Source organism: Delphinapterus leucas, chromosome 8 (genome assembly GCF_059928025.1).
Source record: "Delphinapterus leucas isolate spDelLeu-1000000601 "Yukka" chromosome 8, BTC_Dleu_Yukka2, whole genome shotgun sequence".
Lineage (NCBI taxonomy): Eukaryota > Metazoa > Chordata > Mammalia > Artiodactyla > Monodontidae > Delphinapterus > Delphinapterus leucas.
In genome coordinates, this window is record NC_143136.1 from 48,769,303 (window position 1) to 48,790,001 (window position 20,699).

A 20,699-nucleotide genomic window follows, 5' to 3' on the forward strand; every position below is an offset into this window, starting at 1 on the left:
TCCACACTCTCTTAAGCATATAGTATTTGTAGACTTTTTAATGATAGCCAATCTGACTGGTGTGAGGTGATATCTCATTGTTGTGTTGATTTGCATTTCTCAAATAATTAGCGATTTTGAGCATCTTTTCATGTGCCTATTGGCCATCTATATGTCTTCTTTGGACAAATGTCTATTTAGGTCTTCTGCCCATTTTTCAATTGGGTTGTTCAATTTTTTACTGTTGAGTTGTATGAGCTGTTTGTATATTTTGGAAATTAACCCCTGTTGGTGGTATCATTTGCAAATATTTTCTCCCATTCCATGGGTTGTCTTTTCGTTTCATTTATGGTTTCCTTTGCTGTGCAAAGCTTTTAAGTTTGATTAGGTCCCATTTGTTTATCTTTGCTTTTATTTCTTTTTCCTTATGAGACTGATCTAAGAAAATATTGCTACAGTTTATGTCTGAGAATATTTTGCCTATGTTCTCTTCTAGGAGTTTTATGGTGTCATGTGTTATATTTAGGTCTTTAAACCATTTGAGTTTATTGTTGTGTATAGTGTGAGGGAGTGTTTACATGAGACTGTCCAACTTTCTCAACACCACTTGCTGAGGAGACTGTCTTTTCTCTACTGCATATTCTTGCCTCCTTTGTTGTAGATTAATTAACCATGGGTGTGGATTTATTTCTGGGATCTCTATTCTGTTCCTTTGATCCATATGTCTGTTTTTGTGCCAATACCATGCTGTTTTGATTACTGTAGCTTCATAGTATTGTCTGAAGTCTGGGAGGGTTATGCCTCCAGCTTTGTTCTTTTTCCTCAGGATTGCTTTCTTTTGCCCATTTATCAATTGAATTTTTTGTTGTCTTGCTGAATTTTTAAATTCTTTATGTATTATTATTTTTCCATTTATATAAGATAAAAAACAAACTCAGATTCTAATCTTTTTTAAACTTAAGCATTCATTAGCTGTTAATATATCTTAAGGAAAACAAATCTGGAGTTTGCACGCTTTTTGGGTTCACTTGTTTTTAATTTCTTATGGTAAATTACTTTTAAAACTGCTTACTAGAAAAATTGAATCCTAGGAAAAAACCTAGAAACAAAATACTACAGATATTAACTTTTTAAATTTATAATATAAAAATGAATATTTTATTCTTCTTGTACATATAAGAATTATTTTCCTGAATTCATCATTTATTTATGACAAAAGACCAGTAACTTCACAAAATAGACAAGAATTGCTTTATGAATACTCAATTCAACCTACTTGAATGTATAGACAAACTGATGTTTATATTTTTCATTATTGTTTATTTAACACCTTAATCAATTGCTTTACAAGCATTATTCTTAACATAGTTTATTATACAAATTATTATTATTTATTCAGAGTAGAGTAAAAATATTAAGGTGTTTTGATTGTTTCATGTCTTTATTAATGCTAAGCCTAGGCTTATGTTCAGAGAATATAAAAAGTATTTCCTGTACTATCTGTATAATTTCTCCTTTTTATTATTGATACAAACTGGAATTATGTCTGTATCCAACAAAATTGTGTCTATAAAGTTTACATAACATTTCAGATAACTTGTCAACTGTCTTAATAATTAGCATTTATCACCTCATAGAAGTTAAGACACACCTGATTTGATGTAATAAAAAGTGTTCATGATGCAGTTTCTTAGGTACTGAGACTCATTTTCCCTTATGGTTAGTGTTCTGGCTATCTTCCATGGGCATTTCAAGATCCAGTCTCCACCCTGATCTATTTGTGTTGCCTCAACAGCTTTCTTTCCTTCTGGCTTCTGCTGTGTTGCCCAATGGAATGCACCTTACTAGGGATTGATTATATACTACTTAGTATCCCTCAGTTCAGACTCAGTTGTCTGTCTGTTCCCCAACCAGAAATCACAGGTTCTGTCAGATAATCCTCTTCACCTCTTCAAACCTCTCTTCTGCTCCCCCCCCTTTTCCCTTTTCTCACATTCTCTCTCATTCTTTCTCTCCCTCTCTTCTATTTTCTCCCTGTCTCTCTTTCCCTAGTAAAGTGATCTTATTTGTTACCTAGACAAAATTGACTGTAAATGTTTTCAAAAATATTAAACATACTTTCCCACATTTCCATGAAAAAAAGAGGAAATAAATAAAATTTTACTCAGAATAAACAGTGGACAAAATTCCTCTATATCATAAATAATCTTTTTTTTTTTTTTTTTGCAGTAAGTGGGCCTCTCACGCTGTGGCCTCTCCCGTTGCGGAGCACAGGCTCCGGACATGCAGGCTCAGTGGCCATGGCTCACGGACCCAGCCGCTCTGCGGCATGTGGGATCCTCCTGGACCGGGGCACGAACCCGTGTCCCCTGCATCAACAGGCGGGCTCTCAACCACTGTGCCACCAGGGAAGCCCAAATATTCTTTTTTATTATTTGGGATTGTAAAAGATCTATTCAGTTTGCTAAAATTGTCAAAGAATGTATATATTTAAAGAAGAAAAGATGTAAATATATATACTTAATTAATTTGCTCCTAATTACTGTAATGATCTTAATAAGTCACTGTGAAGATGACTTTCTCTACCCGTAATGTATGACTGTATAATAATTGCCAATTTACAGCAAAACTATCATTACAAATATAATGATTAAAGAATCACAATGCACTGATAATATTTTGATGTATCATACTAGAAAATAAAATAATCTATGTTACTTGCATCTCATGCTTTCTTTACCAGATATAACTGTAAACTAATAAATGTTGACAGTCATTATGGTAGAAAATGTGTTCATTTAGCTTCTAGCATACAGAGAACCTAATATAAAAGGTATATTTAAGCAGTGTAATTTGTTGGATACTTTCATGTTGATTAAAAACAAAGAACAAATGCAAAAAAGAAAAATATCATGTGTCATTTGATTGAATAAGCAAAAAAGAATTATACTTCAATTTAAATCAAATCCTATTTGAGATATAAAAATTTCAAATTTTCTTTCTTAGCTGAATTTATTCTTTGTAGTTCTGTAGTACTCATATTAACAATTACCTTGCAATTCAGACCCTGAGACTTATGATTCATGCCTTTTATTAGCTACTGAAAATGTCGATTTATATGTAAAATAATGTTTAGATTGAATTTTAACATGAAATATAATTTTGAGTAGTGCTATATAAGCACAGGCTTAGGAAAAACTAAAGGATTTTTAGAAATCGGGAAAACCAAAGTCCCTGTTAAGATTACCAATCTAACTTCAACAACGAACTAAATTTTTATTAACCATTGTCAAACCTTGCCCCAATCATCATTATTACTTTAAATCTCTCTTAATTATGGTACATTGGAAATTGGCTGCTGGCTAGTGCCTTCTTCCAATGCAAAGTGTGAATCAGGGAATTGTTTCATCGTCAGCTAAATAACTGGCATACAGAATTAAAATTATATTGTTTACACTGAAGACATTTTTAATATTTTGCATGATCCATAGTTAGTATCAGTGACATTTTAGGCTCTTCCCTTTCTTCCAAGACTGTTTTATTTCCAGTGTAAAAAGGTGTTAAGCATCTAATTCGGCAGGACTCAACTATCTAATTCTCTTCTGTTCACAGTAATGTTGAAAAATTTAGATTTACATTTTATATGACATCTTGAAAATTTTTATTAAATATATCCACATGCATATAGTATTTCATTTAAGTAGTTCTTTTATTTACTATCTAGATTATATTCCCCTAAAATTAGCTCTGGCTATTTGCAATGGTCTATAAATTTTTGTAATCAGCATTAAACATATACTGAAATATTCTCAAGTCATTTGCCATAGAAAAAAGCTAAAATGAAGAAACAGCACAAAAATCTATATAAGAAATAGAATATACATTTGTTAGACAGAGACTGTCTTTGAAGTGATTAAAGTAGCACACAAAAGTGTTTAAAGTAGAAATATTAGAATGTGTTGATATACTATCAGTACTGATATACTATATAATATTGATATATCAATCTATCCATTGATATACTTTTCCCTCTAAATCTTAAATTAGCCTGGTTATAAATATTTAGTTTCCTTTCTTAAATGGATGTAGTCATGTTTTTATTTAATTTCAAAAGGAATCATATCTCTTATTCAAGGGTCCTCTGGGAGACATTTTTGTAATGTCATATTTTTTTAGAATGTGTGTGTTCCAAATTCAGAGATTTTAGCACAATACCAATAAAAATTCCAAACTAGAGATGTAGTGAAAAAATAAGAACTGAGAGCTGGAAAAAGCCTTAGTGGTCATGTAGCCTACCCCTCTCATTTTACAGCCTAAGATTGGAGAACAGCAAGAGTACCTGATGTTCACCAGATCAGGAGAGCAAATTTATCATAAAGCTAGGACTTGAACTCACATCTCCTAGGGACCTGACACCCAGAACAAGCCCTCCTTCCACTCTACTAGTCAATGATAGTAGTATTTATAGTTATGTATGACTAAATTTATTCTATACATTCTTCTGTCTTCAAATTATATTTTTAATTAGATACCTTAATCACATTATTTTAATATAAATTTGTAATTTAAAGTTAACTACAAGAAGCATGAAAGATAGATTGTGTGTTAAAATAAAGGCATATTAGTTTTCAAGAACGTCATAATTTGAAAATACAGATTTGAGTAAATCAAATATAATCCATGTTAAGGATACAATATGCTAAAGTTCTAAGATTCACCAGTAGATCTTGTTGGTTAGTACTTGTAAATGGACAGTGGCAAATTTTGGAAACTGTCAAGTCATTCTTTTTGTCATTCTCTGCTGAGTCAGTTAGGGGACAAACCAATTTCTATTAATTATAAGTAAAATTAATTTTCTATTAATTATACATAAAATTTTTCATTCTGATACATTAGGGCAACATATTAAATTTCTTGACATATTTTATGTTCCCTGTGTTTGCATCCCAAAGTATTCCAATCTAGTATCCCACTTTTTGCAATTCCTTTTCAATGTATAAGTGCTAATTGCTCCTTTTTTCTTCTTTAAAAGAAAGTCAGCTTTATTAATTTATAATTTGCATACCAACCCTTTAATGCAGGAAATTTAATGTATATATTAATGGATGAACAGATAAATGGAAAGACATACTTGTGCACATAAGGCAATACTGTATAAATAATTTACATCTTTTTTTTATTCTTTCTACATATAAGAATCTTTCTGCCATTAGACTTTTATCATTCATAATGGCTGCATGTTATTCCAGTGTATGCATTTACCTAACTTATTCAATTATTTCCTTTTTTCTGTGCTTTTAAATTATTGCTAGTTTGAGCAATTGTAAGAAAGGGTTGAATATCTTTGACCATATGTTGAGGGCAGCAGTCTGCATTGTTTTCTTAAAAGAAATTGCCAGAAGTAGAAGTTTGGGTTCAAAGGAATGGTTCATTTAATATTGTTGCTAAATTATGGGAAATGATTATCTCAAGCTATTATTGATACTTTATTTGCCTTAAAGTTGATCTATATTGAGTTTTAACATTTAATTTAATTAGAAGATAATATTCAATAATTAATTGTTCATTTCTTGGTTACTTATATAGCTGACAGTTTATGAGCTCTTTGAGTTTGTTTATTCACATTTTTCTTTAACATATTGAAAACCCTATTAAGGATCAAGAGATATTTTTAATGTGTGTAAGATGTTGTTTTTCTTTCCTTTACACGTTGTTTGATAACCCCAACTTTTATATCAATACAATGTTATGATCTCTATAATGTCTGTGGGTTTTATAGTCATAATTATTTTAAATTTTTGATATTGGTTATTTGTGACTTATTTTTTTGATCAATTTCTCCAGAGGTATGTTAATTCATCTATCTTTTAAGTAACCTACTGTAAAACTTTGAATCCTTGAGTGAAATTTTTTAACATACTTTTAAGAATTTAACTCAAATTTGGAATATTTCCCTTCTATTTTCTTTAGATCAAATTTCCTGTTCTTTACATTTTTGAGATAGTTGCATAGGTCACTGATTTTCAGAATTTTTGTCTTTTAATATATAACTGTGTAACTATAAAATTCCCTTCAAGTACTGATTTACTTAAATTTAATGTTTTGATATGTTGTATTTTCATTATCATTTTTATTTTAAAAAATTAAATTTCATTAACACAGCCTTCTATACATCTCTAGTATAGTATTTAACTCACAATGTTCTAATTATTTACATATGTCTATATTTCATTCGATATTATAAACATCTTGAGGACAATACTATATATAGATGCTAGTCCAAACTAGAACCTGGCACATGGAAAATGTTGGGGTGAGACTTGGGGGGGGGCATTCATTACCCCTAGATTTAGGGTTCCAAATGAAGGACCATCCTTTAAGGCAGCCATGTCCGAACTTACAGAATATCCTCTTCACTACACCTCCCACCCTGAGAAAAGAAAATGATTTACATGTTTGATGTGTTTTGAGAAAGGACTTAAAATGTATGTCTCAGTTCTTTCTCTTTTCTACTTTTACACTTCTCCTGCCAACAGAGAACACATATTCTCACCTCACTGGTATCAGAAAGTTAGGGGTAGACCACTTTGGACAGCTATACTGTCAAGCTGTTTCTATACTTGGGTGCGTAAGTCTTCCTATATTAGTGATAAATATTCACAAATTCATGTGCCTATATGTAAAATACATGTTCTCCAGTCAATCTTTTTTAGTAATAAAGTTGATATTTTGACCCTGTCTGTCTAGACTCAGGAAAGAAAAAAGATCATTATTTAATATTAGTCCTATCCAATCATAGTATCTGATGCATCAGGCGTGAATATTGAAAAATAGTGAATAGGATTATAGAAATAAAACTTGGAGGATGAATTTAGACTCAGGCTTAGTAAGCATATGCTACATGGAATTCTAATATTTTTCAGGTCACTGTAAATCACAGAAGGTTTGTACAAAGTTGAGTGGCTATTTTGGTTTAAGAGTACAGCTTTGTGGGTTGTTAGTATGTTGGATGCTGCAGTTGTTACTAAATTATATAGGTACAATTCTTACCTAGGCATATATGGATGTGGCAAGAATTGGGTTCTAAGCAAAAATTAGTTTTCCATTTTCACTGCAGGCAGATAACAAATAAACTTCAATAAAAAATTTCTGTTTTATTTTATTTCTCATTCACTGTGCAAAATAGAGTCTGAGTATTATTATTTTCCAAATTTATTGTGTATGCAGCCAATAATGTATTAATCTTATGTAAGTTACATTATAAATTGCTCCTTTATTTTATACATAAACCCCTTATTTATACATAAATTTAATGTAAATTTATATAAATTGCTCCTTTAGCTATATCACACATGAAAGACTAACTTAAATTTTTAGGTTATGAAAGAACCACAACCAAGGAAACTACATCCATGCACCTACTTTAAGAAACTCGTATTATCACCATCAGTGTGATACATATGAGTATGTATCACATTCTCTGGCTGAGGCTAAGCAGAATAAGAAATTTGGGAGAAGGAATTTTGAACCATATGTGCTATGGGCAACTAAACACACAAGATAATTAATTTTGACATCAATTCCCTTGGTCTGTACTTGGGAATTTAAATTTCAAAGAAATTTTTATTTTACCTTTACCATCTCCCTAGGAAGTTCATAATGGGAGACAGTCATTTTAAAAAGTGATAAATTCTAATGCCATTTAATCTTATGGCAATCCCCATGATTTACTATATTCCACATATATGTTGAACCAAATTTGGGGTGAGAAATGGAATAGACTTGAGTATAGAATAACTTTAGAGTTAGTTTATTATTGCTCCTTAATGATTGGTGGTAAAATCATTTGAAAGCAAAATATTTATTGCCATCAGCAGTCCCAGAAGGAGCCCCAGAAGAGAAGAGGAGGGCTTTCATTTATTTTCCTACAGCTAGAAGTCAAGTCTATCTAATTCAGCTGGGGATATCTTTAAATAAATGCACCCATTTAATTCAAATTTTCTCCTAAAAGTTACTTTTTATAAGTAATAAAGCTGATAACTTGTTATCTATCAATTAGTTTCCTTTCTCTTTCTCAGAAATTAGGCTAAGAAAATGGGAGCCATGTAGTTATTGGTTCTGTTTGATACACAAACGTTTGCCTCCTCTCAACTTTAAGGAAGTTGTTGAATCACAAATTAAACACTTCAACATAGACTGAAGATTCCCAGATAAAATGTATTTAATGAGAAGATCATGAAAAACAACTTGGAGTGACACTCATATTTTCGATGTTTGGAGTTTGGAAAGCATTGGCTCTTCTATTCCTCAAATCTCCAAATTACTGGACTCCTACTCAATTTTGAGAATGCCTCTGTTAGCACAGTTGTACTTCATTTTACCTATATTCTCTCATTGATTAATTCTTTCCTGAGGTTTTCCTATTTTCTTTTCTCTTTCTTTTGTGATAAAGAAACAAGCGTATGTTCTGACTTTTCCTAGTTTCTTTTGCTATATCTTCAGGTTTTTTAAGCATTTGATCTCCCTTCCAAGCTATTGGAGATAAGCAATTTATTGCATGTTTTGCATAGCATAACAAGGGTCATCAGATTTCCAGCTTCAATATCTATTTGTAAGACACATATTTTAGGATTTTGCTATAGCAGTATCTCAGTACCTTCAATATCAGATTTCTTTTTACATGAAGGAAATGCCATTGTAACAAAAAGATCTCAAATATGACTTAAATAAAATGGAGATTTATTTTTCTCTTGCATGACTATCCATAGGAGAGAAATTCAGAGCTAGCCCTACTGTCTTCAGCATATGGCAGTCATCTCTGTATACTAAGCGTAAGCTCTAGAACACTTCACAGTATCTAGAAAAGGAGAAAGAAAGAGGTATCTAATAGTTTTCTTTTAGAGATTGTGAAGAGATTTGGCATAATTTCTGGTCATAAGTCTGCGGCCAGAACTTGAGCACATGGCCAAAATTAACCATGAGCAGTGCTGAGGCATGCTATTTCTAGGGAAGCTACCATCTTCCCAGAAAAAAACTTGAGGAAAGACAAAGAAAATAGATAATGAGTGGATAATTGGCTGTCTCTGCACATGCTGGAACTCATTTATTTTGAGTTTGTCTTTATACTTCCTTGTTTACAAATGTGATTTTATGAGCATCTTAAAAATTGAATGACAAATAAATACAAATTAACACTATTTATTATGAACAGAAATTCAAAGAAAATCATTTTGAGTTGATATCTTTAGTTATTTATTGGAGCTTGGTGAAAATATTAGTCTTTCTGTAATCAACACAAGTTAATATTATATAGTCTAATGGTTAAACATTTCAGTTAATAAAGATATTTCATTGTTTTCCCCCACCTTTTTTGTAAATATTAAATATTTTGCTTCCCTGGACAAATAGTCACACACCTTTAAATTTTCTCTGTATCTTAGTTGACAAATATTGTGACCTCTTTTATTATCAGTATTCCTTTGCAACAGACTTTTTGAAGTTCGTGAACTCTTGACTATAAGGTATACCTACTACTGACAATTTCTCATGTGATGCTTATACCTCTGTTCTGGGGACCACACTTTGACAACCACTGACACATAGAATACAATTTCTTCAAAGTTCTGCTGGTTGTTACCTTCTCTGTGACTTTTTTCTTAGTCATCTGGGTTCCTCTACATGTTAACCTAACTCTTATAATATGACAATTTTTCTCTCTCCAAAAGAGGCTCTAATATACCTCCTTTGAAGTAAAATTAATTGTAGAGTTTAATAAACAATGAGTCCTAGTACATCTGGGGTCATTTTGTTTGAAGCTTCCCATGAAATAATTATTTGACATTTTATGATTACTTATTCTTGCAAACTTATTCTTACTTATTCTTACAAAAAATGTTTCATTAATTTTGATATAAAGGTAAATTGATTATGTTATACCACGATCAAATCATCAGATAGAGTTCTATAAGTAAAAGAAACTGTTAGATGGTTAGTGCTAAAGGGAGCTATGGGAAGAATACAGGAGTCGGCACACAAAATCAAGAGGCTTGGAGAACCAAATTTGGATATAGGAAAGAGCCAGCCCATCAGAAGAGTAGATAAAAAAGAGCCATCAGAAAAACCTCATAGCAAGTAAGCTCATTTCATAACACTGATGCCCTGGAGGGATTAAAGAAGCCTACTGTTTATCAGTCTTTATGTCTCTCTACTTGGATTGAGTAAGAGTGTGGGTGGAAATGGAAGATTTTTATAAACATACTACCAAAATAAGAGGAAAGAATGAAGCTAAAAATGGTCCAACCAGATCACTTATAATGCAAAATGAATTAATTCTAGAGAGTAAATTAGGATGGCTTTAGGAAGGAGGAATGACTTTAGGGCAGACAAAACAAACAAGCAGATAAACGAAACTCAAGTTTCCACTACCGTCCATTCTTATGGCTGCTGAACATAAATTAACAATCTTTTCCGGCACATATACTTCCACAATATTCCCATCTGATGTAAGACACTTATGCCATGTAAAACAAAAAAACATATCCCTTTTATAAAAGAATACAACCTAAAAATGATAGAACTTTTAGATGCTAGTTCCAGGGCCATCATCTGACAGGATAATGTGGACTCCTCCTAGAGGTCTTCTCATCTAATAGTAATAATAGGTGTAATAAAAATAACCATTATTTACTGAATATTAAAAACTTACCAGGAAATTTTATAGCACTTATTTATTTATTTTCGGTACGCGGGCTTCTCACTGTTGTGGCCTCTCCCGTTCCGGAGCACAGGCTCCGGATGCGCAGGCTCAGAGGCCATGGCTCATGGGCCCAGCTGCTCCGTGACATGTGGGATCCTCCCGGACCGGGGCACGAACCCGTGTCCCCTGCATGGGCAGGCCGACTCTCAACCACTGTGCCACCAGGGAAGCCCTTATAGCACTTATTTTTTATTGTAATAATTCTGAATCCTATTTTATAGATATAGACTCTGAGATGCAGAAAGTTTCTTCTCAAAATAACTCATTCAAAGTCACATAATTAGTAAGCGGCAAGGAAAACATGAGGTAAATTTAATTGCTACAATACAGCATACATACACAACAGGATGTGTGGAGAGGCATAGGAGAAGAGAGAGAATAAGTTAAATTTCATGGCTAGATAAGTGGCACAGCAAGGTAGTAAATATTAAGTAAATGAGTTAAGACTATATTCTCATGTCTGCAACTGACCATCTAAATATAGCCGATACAGTATTTGTCATATCTTTCATCCACTCCATATCTTCTTTGTCCAGAAACTGAGAAGATTGAAATGATTTTGTCTAATACAGTAACCCAAACATTCATTCTTAATGAATCTGAGCCCAAGTTTGTGCTGCCTGAGTAGGTCTGAAGAAGCTTCTGATGATTGTTTTCATTGAGTCTTATTATAAAGTGAAACCTGGAGGATGCCTAAATATTCATCCATATCCTTTCTACCCCCAACTCTATAGACATAACTCTGATAATCAATCACTATAATATAAAGTATAACCCATTTTTTGGACCCAGGTATCTTGTGGCATATAGCCACTCCAAATAGCCTGGTGATGGCCTTGTCATCTAATCCAATGGAACATACCATAATATTTTATCTGGTAGAAATGTTTCATTTATAAACATTAAATTCTATAATTGACTCAGAGTGACTAGGACAGTTTTTTAAAAAAGAAAAAAGCGGGTGTATTTGAAATATTTGGGACACCCTGCCCTCCATGTTATTCAGTGGTTTACGGAATCATTCTTCAGGACAGCATTTGAAACTCACTAAGAGCTGTCTTCCATTTAACACTGCTACTAGAACACTGGGTCATCCAGTGTTTACGAAAGCCTCTGCTTCTGGGTGATGAGATGCGTGATAAGGCCATCACATAAATCACAAACGTATTAATCTATTGGCTTACATTTCATCACTGTGAATGAGGTTCATGTTTCAATATTTTGTTGGGTGTAACATCATAAATATATATGAGACTGTCAATAAATACATGAATGGCAATACTTGCAAAGGCAAAATGTCTGGCAAAAGCAAACCCAGATTTCTGCTCATTACCAAATTGCTTGCTGGACTTACTGACATATGATGCCATGCCTAGATTTAGAGATATGAGCAATGGGATCTGAAGAAAATTATTAGGGAACCTTTTCGAGGAGGCCATTATTAAACATTTCCTTATTAACACCCTCATTTTTACAAATGACATTTAGGAAGTTATAAATTTTACTGGCATTGCAATGCAATAACCCTCAAAATTAAACCCTAAATACATTTTTCAGGAATTTTGATATTTATTATATCTGTAAGACAAGAGATTACTTTAACAAATTCAGAGTTATATCTCAGCCTCTCCAGTATGACAGTCTGCTTCATTAAAGCATCCAAGCCAAGAAAGCAATAGAAAGAGTGTACAAGCAAGAGGGAAGTCAACGCCCTTTGTAACCTAATCAAAGAAGTGACGGCCTATCACTGTTGTTTTCTATTCTTTAAAAGTGAGTCACTAAGTCCAACTCATTCAAATGGAAGAAGTTACACAAGAGTGTGAATATTAGAAGGCAGGGTTATTGTGGCCCACCTTAGAAGCCTGTCTACCACACAAACTGTGCTTCAATCAATAAGGCTAAAGAAATGTGGTCCAGGGCTTCCCTGGTGGCACAGTTGTTGAGAGTCCACCTGCCAATGCAAGGAACGCGGGTTCGTGCGCCGGTCTGGGAGGATCCCACATGCAGCGGAGCGGCTGGGCCCGTGAGCCATGGCCACTGGTCCTGCGCGTCCGGAGCCTGTGCTTTGCAATGGGAGAGGCCACAACTGCTAGAGTTACTATAAAATCTTTAAAATGCCTTAATATAGTAGACGCATATGAAGTTATTTCAATCTGTATAGCCATATTAATGAAAAATATATGCATAATGCATTTTAAAGTAGGCTTTACATTCATTCACACTTTCTATCCCCCCCCAAAAAAATAGGATAGAGGAAGTAATTATTATCTATATATTTTCAGTAGGAGACACTGAAGTCCAAGGATTGACTATGGTTTTAAGCTGAGTGGTTTATAGAACAACAGAGACAAGCTAAAAGAAATAATAAAGCAATTTTTCAGTATCATTACTTGATTATAACCAAATTAATCATGACTAACAGAAACACTAATCAAGCCATGTAAAACAAATTATATGTTAGAGAGATTTACAAATGAGTCAAGCTTAGCCTAGCTTTTCAAAATTCAAATCCTCATTAAAAGATCTTTATCCCAGTGGATTTAAGTAAAAGACAAGTAGGACAATAAGTACTTCCTTTATCCTAAAAAGAGTTGAGGGTTAATGGAGGATGGGAGCTATAATTTATTAATTTTAACAATATAGGCAAATTAAAATGCTTACTCTTACTTTTTTGGAAATAAATCATATAGCCATACAAAATAAATTTTCCTAGAATTTGTCACAGGAAAATATACCTGTTCTTCCTCAAATATTTTCCTATAGCCTTACCAATATTTTACTCCAAGAAACAGAGAAATATAAAACTTACCTATATAATTTTGTCTTTGGGAATAACACTCTAGGAAATAGTGGTAAATACAAGCAAAGTACTTGAAACATCAATTTCTTTTCTAATCGACTTATTTATCACATTCCTAGATTTAAGAAATACTTTTACATAATATAGATTAATAATTCCCAATAAAAAATTAAAAGCCATTACTTTTAAATAACAGGGATTTTGGTGTTCTGTGTTTCTGTTATTTTAGATACTGTTTGAAGGTATGTATTATTTCTTATGCAGTAACCTCTTTTCATAGGAGAGATGTTACTACTTATTATTCTGTTTATTCTGAAATTTTTAACCAGATCTCAGGTTGTGAATTTTCTTCCTGCCTGGACCACTTTCTGCTTTTTATAGAAAACTAAATCTGTATGTGTGTGTGTGTGTAATATCCCAATATCCCACAGGCTTGAAATGCATTTAGAAAATAGGGTGAGGAAAAACTCAGTCAACTCAAACATTCTCTTCATAAATGAAAAACATTGTGGCTTTTAGAGATAAGTCTGATTCTCTCTGACTTGACGAAGAAATTGGGTCTTTAAAAACATTACAAAGGGATAATAATCTTCTAAAGTTTTCTCCAATAAAATCACTTTCAGTTCTTACTCTCCAAAAGGCACATTGCCAGAGGTTGCTTCTCTGTAGAGCCTATCAGAGACCAATTTTCCCCTGATACTGGTTGAAGATAAGGAAGAATAGATACTATATAAAGAAATTCACGACATAGGAAAAAATGAGGAAACTCACATGAGAAATCCGTATTTTTTCCTGCTTCACCTTTCCCAAGTTCAAAAGAAAACTGCATCATTTAGTTAGGGTATCTATCATTTAATTTTCTAAAATATGAATCAACTCCTTGAAATATCTACAGGATAATAATTTAGTTGAAATATTTGTTTTCAGTGTTAAAGTGAGCTTGTATGATAGTACTTGCATGTACCAAAATATATCCTACTTAAATAAACTGTATTAGTGAATAGAGTTTTGTCTTTAAAATCCAGAAAAGTTTTCATTGTAATAGTGTGTACATACACCTTCCCTATGAGCAGTCGCCTTTCAACAAGTAACACATTGTTTTTTATAATAATTATAAATTATTAACAAGTCATAAATTGTTTTTTAAACCTTTCTGAAAATTTGTTGCTTTAAGGAGAAAAAATAGGAAGAATTTTCCGAAATATATTTAGGTTATTGATTAAGAGATCATAAATCATGTCAATAACATGAAGCTTATATTAATATTGTATCTGTGTTTAAGTGTGTATATGTTTATACACACACACGAATATATATGTATACACATACACAATCCCTGTTTACAAGAATAGCTGTGCTTTTTGAAACTGAAAAGTTTTTAGCTCAATTATATTTTCATTAAATGAATATATTTATAATTAAATTCCATATAATTACATTTTTCAAAGTATAGGTTCATGCTCAGATAAACACAAAATTAGTTTTATAAATAATAATATAAAAACAAATTCATGAAATTGTTACTGGCTTTTTCCTTCATAAATATTAGTCAAATACAAAAATACTCACACTCCTGCTCCCAAGCAAGGATTTACCATGTGTATACAGTGATTAAATTTTTGATGTTACATAATAGATTCCAAGGAAAGTATTAAATTGGGGATTTAAAGTAGATACTAAATAAAATTTTGTTTGAATTGTATATGCCTCTTTCACTTTGCAGTGACATAAAGCTAAAACTTTATATATGTGTGTATTTCTTAGTTGCATGATTATAACTTTGACTCAATTCTGACTTTTAGTCAATGTTTAATTTTGATAATATTAAACTTGAAAAAAGCATTGAGAAACACAAAAGTAGAAAAAATATTCCACCACATTTAATTGAGCATTATAAAAAATGCCTGAACTATTACTATCATAAAACTGAACTTATCTCTTAATGCTATTCTTATTTTTTGAATAAGAAATTATTATATTTATTTAATAATCTTAAATTAATTGAATCAATTTTGATATTTATTAAAATATTTTTCTTTTTATTATATACATTATTGTATATATTTATTATAATACATTAAATTATCTTCAATGCAATTCATATCAAAATTACAATGGCATTTTTCACAGAAATAGAACAAAAATATCCTAAAATTTGTATGAAGCCATAAGATACTCCAAATAGCCAAAGCAATCTTGAGAAAAAAGGACAAAGCTGGAGGCATCATGGTTCCTGGTTTCAAACTATATTACAAAGCTATAGTAATTAAAATCTTATAATATTGGTACAAAAACAGATACATAGATAAATGAAACAGAATAGACAACTTAGAATTAAGCCCGCACATGTGTGGTTAATTAATTTACAACAAAGGAGCCAAGAATACACAATGGGGAAAGGACAGTCTCTTCAGCAAACAGTATTGAGAAAACTGGACAGCCACATAGAAAAGAATGAAACTGGACTATCTTATACCATACACAAAAATTATCTTACACCATACACAAAAATTAACTTAAAATAGATTAAATACTTGAATGTAAATCTGAAACCATAATACTCCTAGAAGAAAACATAGGTGGTAAGCTCCTTGACATTTATCTTAGAGATGATTTTTACACCAAAGCAAAAGCAGTAAAAGCAAAAATAAACAAGTGGAACTACCTCAGACTAAAAGCTTTTGCACAGCAAAGGAAACCATTCACAAAATGAAAAGACAACCTACTGAATGGGAGAAAATATTTGCAAATCATATATCTGGTAAGGACTTAATATCCAAAATATGTAAAGAATCCATACAACTCAACAGTAAACAAACAAATACACAAAAAAAAAGATTTGAAAATGGACAGAAGATCTGAATAGGCATGTTTCTAAAGAAGACATACAGATGGCCAACAGATGCATGAAAAGATGCTCTAAATCATTTATCATCAGGGAAATTCAAGTCAAAAACCACAACAGATATCATCTCACACCTGTTAGAATGGCTCTTTTCAAAGAAATTAGAATTAGCATGTGTTGGTGAGGATGTGGAGAAAATAGAACACTTGTCTACTTTTGATGAGAATATAAATTGGTGCAGCCACTATGGAAAATAGTATGGAGGTTCCTCAAAAAATTAAAAGTAAAACTACCATATGATCCAGTAATTCCACTTCTGGGTATTTATCTGAAGAAAACAAAACCACTAATTTGGAAAGTTATATGCACCCCTAAGTTCCATTGCAGGATTATTCATAATAGCCAGGGTATGGAAGCAACCTAAGTGTCCATCGATAGATGAATAAATAAAGAAATTGTGGTATATATACACAATGGAATATTATTCAGTCATAAAAAATAATGAAATCTTGCCATTTGCAACAACATGGGTGGACTTTATGGATTATGCTAAGTGAAATAAGTCATACAGAGAAAGATGAATATTTTATGGTATTTCTTTTATGTGGAATCTAAAAAATAAAATGAAATAAAATAAAGCAAGCTCATAGATACAGGGGATAGATTGGTAGTTACCAGAGGCAGGGGAGTGGGAGGGGGAGAAACTGGTAAACTGTTTTTATTTTTGTTTGTTTTGTTTTTTGATTAAATAAACTTAATTTAGAAATAAATAAATTGTATTAACAGAGTTCATCCTACAAACCAAAGAGTTAGTATCAATACATGCAAGATCTTGGGGTATAATTAAAATAAGATATTTAAGATTAAATAGTATTATATTTTATTAAATTAATTTTGAAAATCTATAAGACTATTCTTCAGTCTTATTGTACCACAGCACACTCTATATCCCTTGCTTCTCTCTAGGCTTTTTTCAGAGTTTGCTTTCTGAACTTTTATCTGTCATTGTCTCTAGAGGAAACAGATGACACTAAAATTATAATAATTCAAAGAAACGTTAACAAAAAAACTATTTAGAAAATTGTGGGAGGGCGTATGAGAACCACAGGTTGTTATCATATTGAGAACTGAAGACCTTAGAGGAAAGAGGGATTATCAGAAACCAAAGAGGATCACCCATTTAAAAATGACATAGCCGGGCTTCCCTGGTGGCGCAGTGATTGAGAGTCCGCCTGCCGATGCAGGGGACCCGGGTTCGTGCCCCGGTCCGGGAAGATCTCACAGCGGTTAGGCCCGTGAGCCATGGCCGCTGAGCCTGCGCATCCGGAGCCTGTGCTCTGCAACAGGAGAGGCCACAACAGTGAGAGGCCCGCGTACCGAAAAAAAAAAAAAAAATGACATAGCTAACCAATGAGACTTACAGGGAAGAATCTAGGGCATTAAGTATCCTGATCTTACTCTGAGCCCTCTCTTCAGTTGCATTCTGGGGCTACCTACTGACTGAAATCAACCAGAAGTCTGAGACAGTGAGTCAGATGATATAGTTCATACAGATCAGTCACTGTGGCAGAAAGGATAGATCTAGAAATAGTTGGAAAATTTTGCTATCTGGCATTTCATTGGAAATTTATAGATAGAAATGTATGTTTCTGAAAATGGTAGTATCAAAGCAAAAGTTGCACCAAAATTAAACATGCAATAGGTGAGAGAAACCAGAATACAGTATGAACTGAACTCCCCTGAAACAATGGGAGGGAGATATTTTTTAAGAGCTGGAGTGGTTGGGATCATAGGTGATCTGTGTTTGCTAACTGGCCTTATGCAAAAGAAAAGTAAACTTTCTCTAATCTTCATGACCGTGTGAATGGATGTCAATCTAAAATGGAGCCAGAGGATATGAAATGGAGAATCTCAGGTATGCACCTTCAGAAGAAGGAAACTTAAGAACTGAGAGACAGATTTCCAGTAAATGCCTGATTTACAGAAGACTGAGACCAATACACATTCACCAAGAACCTCTCCCCATCCTCAAGCCAGTGAACTTACTGCTTGCACTCTGGCTGGACTTCCCCCTCTTTGCACTCCTTGCCCATGAACACTGTTCACCTCAAACCCTCAAAGGACTTTCCTGTAGCCTGCTACAGCATGTATTTCCTGAATTGCTGTTTTTCTGCTGTTCCCGAATAAACTTAATTTCTGGTATTTGGAGCTTGCCTCAGTTTACCTCTTATTTAGGTTGACAATAGGGTGAGAAGAAGGTCAGGGGTCTAGAGGTAGGAGGCCTGTCTAATGTTCAGCCAAGCTGAGAGAAAGTTAAGGCCTTATTCTCAATGGCCTCTATTTCTTCAATGGTTACTTTTATTTAAGTTCAGGGAATTTACAAGTATGAACAATTCACCGGGGATCTTTCTGATTTTTCCTGAGCAGGCTCAGTCTTATGCCTGTGCACAATCTTCTAAACTACCAGGGACAAGTGAGATTTTAGCCAGGCCTCGGGCTATCCCTTATGCTGGATCTCCCTGTTAAATTTTTGACCAGTCTGCCTTTGTTGTTGCTTGCCCCAGCTAGTACTATGACCTCTAGCTAGCCCATATTGGTCTTTCCTAACTATTTGCCACTGAAGTCTCTATTGTTTTTGACAGTGCCCTGGGCATGGATGTTTCCACACTCCACTCCAAATAAAATTAGCCCATCTGGCTGTACAACAGGGCTGCTGGTGCTTAAGGCCTGCCCTACATGTTGGGGGCACAGAAGCAGTCCCTGGCTGAAATGCCATAGACTCCTAATCTTAGCAAGATTTAGTAGGTTTTCTTAAATAAATCATGCTTCTCGATTTGTTAAATCTTGAAATGTTTGTTTTGACAACTTTATCTTGTCTTATCACTGCTTTGGGTGGATAGGACTAACATTAACCAAGTCCCTCCCTCAGCCATTCTGGAAGTCTTACCCCCATTCACTTTCTACAGTATTTTTCCAGACTTTTCTTACCTCTAGTTGTACAGGGTATTCCTTATCCCTGAAGTGAGAAAGGCCATTCCTGGGGGTGCTTAAAAAAAGGATAACATTCTTTAATTAGGACTGTAATATTGTGATTTATAATAAGAAATATAACTGTAGCTGGTTAGTCAGAAACAGATGTAACAGCCTGGGTTTATGACTAGCATCTGAAGTAGAGGGCGGTCTTGTGAGGTAGAGCCCTTAACCTGTGGAACGTGTTGCTATCTCCAGGTTAGTAGTGTCAGAATTGAGTTGACTTATAGGACACCGAGCTGGTGTCCATTGAATTGCTTGCTTCTTGGTAGTGTAGGGAAAAACCCCCTCCACACATGGGAATTGGACGCAGAACCCAAAATAAGGACATTTCACTCCATACCATACTCTGCCTTATTTCAGAAAAGATATAATATCGCCTAACTGATCTCCCTGATTGATCCAACTTAAAACCAATGTTCCACTACACTGTCATCACAGAATCTGACTGAAATATAATGTGACTATGACACACAAATACTTGCTTAAACATATGACAGGAACCCTAACACCTCTTCAAAATTATAATCTTCTGCCTTATCTAAACCCATCCTACCTCTCTGCCTCATCTTTACTAACCCTACTTGCACTTTATCTTTCAATAACATGGAACTTCATGTAGTTTTGTGGTACATACCATACTGCTGTGTGTCTCTGCAAATTGGAATGTATTTAATTAAATTATAAATGTATGGATTACGTTTCCCTAATATTTATCTAATTATCATTCAGTTGCCATTTCAGAGTACACACTTTTTTTCAGAGTACACGACCAGACACACAATGATTATTCTCCCATTGCATAATGAAAGAATTGCTTTGTGCTGTTCAAAATATGTCATCTCGTAAATGTACACACACTTTAGTAGCGATAGTAGTAGCCATGAATACACACACACACACACACACACACACACACACACACACACACACATACACACACACCCTTTACATTTCTGTTGCAAAATACTCTGGAATATTTTTACAAACATTGGTTGATGAGTAAACAAACATGCTATTTAAGGATGAGAGTTTTAGCTCTAATTTTTAGCCTAATATTTATATTTTATTTATTTTCTTATTGTATTATCTAGAATATCTAATAAAATCTTGAATATTTCACTGTTAGTGTATATTCTTAATTTTGACTTTAATGGGTATGTTTATATGTTATTAATTTGGATTTAATTTGGTAAAATATTACAGGTAGGCCCAAGGAGCTAAGAGAGGGAGAAGGGCTAACCAACCCAGCCTCAAGGGTGGGTGTTCTGACAATGGAACGTGTGTAC